A 2831-nucleotide genomic window follows, 5' to 3' on the forward strand; every position below is an offset into this window, starting at 1 on the left:
TATTTATTGGCATGACCTTCCAGGATCCAGGTGAGCGTAGTATGCAAAACTTTGAACTTCGTGTTATTAAAGGTCATTATTTGTCGTAATTTGTTTTTGCCCAGAATTCAAAAGTTGTTCATTTTTGCCTGATTTTTTTTTTTTTTAATTCTATCCATCCACTAAAATCATCCCATTCTAAATAGTGTTAAATTCCTACATTAACACCCTTCGACCACGTGAGTACAAAATACACACTGACACCTTTTAGCATTTAATACAGAAGAGGATTAGAGCCAGTGGAAAAAAACAGGTCCAATATGTGTGGGGTTTTTTAATTATTCTGAGAAAAAAAAGTCAGAATTCTGAGATTAAAGTCAGAATTCTCAGAAAAAAGACAATTAAAAAGTTCAAATTCTGAGATGTAAGTCAGAATTCTGAGAAAAAAAGTCATAAGTCTGAGATAAAAGTCAGAATTCTGAGGAAAAATGTCGTAATTCATCAAAAAAAGTCAGAATTCTGAGATTAAAGTCAGAATACTGACTTTTTCACATAGTAATATTAAAAATATGTATATGTTGGACATTTTTTTTTTTTTTTTTTGTCCAGGGGCCCTGATCCTATTCTGTAATTTAACATCTGACCTACAGCACAAAAATAATAATGCATATGAACCAGTGTCTGTGTTAATCATTGACATATGACAGGATGAAAAAACTGAACAAGAACTAATCCAATTTTTATGCAGAATATTGGATAAAAAAAAGAAGTGTTTTTGCATTAAAAATGGTTTGTTTCCATTACAAACGTGGCATTTAAAGGGTTAAAAATATGACAGTTATTGCGTATTTGTAGTTTTGTTTATGGCTCAAATTGATGAAACACAAAAAAAATGAAGTTAAATCAAACTATGAAAAAAACATTTGGAGTCAAAAATAAGTGAAACATCGCAACGAGATAGCCCTGATAAGTGTAAAATAGGTTTTCTATAAAAACAAACAGATTCTTCATTGTTTCCTGCATCTTAAATGTGCATCATGTTCAGTTTGCTTATGTTAAAACTGTTTTGTTTTTTTGTTTTTTTTTACATGTCAGTTAAACAGAAGTACACACCTGTAACAGTAAAAGAATCCAAACTCATGTCCGTGTCTGTCTTTGTGTGAGTCTAAGTGTTGTGTCCTGTTTGGGTCTTTTTTGTTCCACTTAATTTCCTCACATGTTTTCCATTCTTTCCAACGCTCCTGAGTGCAGACGTAATGAGGCGTGTTGCAGCTTGGTTCTTTAATCCTCTTCCTTCCTTCCTTTTTTCTGCAGCGTTTGTTTACGTCTGTTCCTGAAGTTCCAGATCCTCGGCTGTCGTTAACTCTGTCAAGTCTCACTTAGATGTGAGCGTCCGTTTGGTGTCAGAGGAATGAAGCACCCAGCAGCTATACAAAAGGAGTCAGTGAAGGTTAAGAGGAAAAAAGGGGGGGGGGGGGGGTGAGTCTGGACCTGCACGAAGAAGAGAGGGAGGGCAAGGTAGATAGATAGATAGATAGATAGATAGATAGATAGATAGATAGATAGATAGATAGATAGATAGATAGATAGATAGATATAGTGCATTGGTTTGGTTTAAATTCTTGTCTTTGTTTCTAAAATGCTTCACATGGTTTGAACTTTAACCTCATAAAGACCCAGTGTTACTTTTGCGTCAGCTCCCAAATGAATTTTCTCCATATGTGACCTTTCCTAAGTGATTTATCACCATTTATAATATATCATCCTCTGTATTTGTATTTCATCAGTATAAATCAGGTATTTTCCTATATTTAATTCACTGATCATGTAAATGTTCATAAAAGCTCAGATTAAAGTTGAAGTTTATTAATAAAAAACAGACAAAACTGCAGAAAAAGTGTCTTTTCAGTCGAATCTGTCATTAACTGAACATAAACCCACTGTGTCCGTTCACTGGCAGTGATCCAACTCCATGGGTTTGACTGGGGAATCACATGTTTACATTTTATTCATTTTATTGCTTATTTCCTCCATGTTATTATTATTTGTACATTTTCTCATTTGCTGTTGTTAGTTCAGTTTGTGGCTCATTTTGTCAGTGTCATATAAATTGTTCTTATTAATTTTGTTCATTGTTTCATTAGTTTGGCTGTTTTGTTCTTTTTGTTGCTTTGTTTTTTTTTTAACTCAATTTTAGTACATTTTTTGCTTATTTTTTGTATTATATATTATTTTGTAGGGTTTTTTATTCGTTTTGTTCATTTTCTCCACTGTCATTGATCCAACTCCATGGGTTTGACTGGGGAATCAATGTTGTAGAAAATGATGGTGTTTCCACGGTAACTACGGAGCCTCTGAATGTCCAAATATGGTCATATCTGATGACCATGAAAAAATGAAGAACTGTATTTACACCAGTTATGACATGGATTGATAGGCTTAGTGGATATTAAACTGTTTGGATCAGTAGATGGTTTTGGTTGTCAGTGGATGTTTGGTTCTTATGGGTTAATTTCTCTCAACATTGACTTTTGTAAATTTTATTTATTTATTTATTTTTTAATCTATGACTATGATTTTAAATGTTAAATTTAACTTTAAGGAAACTAAACTCAGAGATGGTTTTACTTCATTTCTCTCAACATTGATTTTTGTTTTAAATCCATGACTCTGATTTTAAATGTTTTCCTCTAAGTTTCTAAAACTATTTTCCTGCTCTGACTGTAAATACTCATTTTCTACCAGTCTAACCATCTACTTTCATCATATCTCACTTAAACTTTAAGGAGATATTGACGTTTTCATGTCCGTTCCTCATGAACAGAATATCTGACAGCTGTGGACATGATGTG

This window comes from Sphaeramia orbicularis, chromosome 2 (assembly GCF_902148855.1).
Source record: "Sphaeramia orbicularis chromosome 2, fSphaOr1.1, whole genome shotgun sequence".
Lineage (NCBI taxonomy): Eukaryota > Metazoa > Chordata > Actinopteri > Kurtiformes > Apogonidae > Sphaeramia > Sphaeramia orbicularis.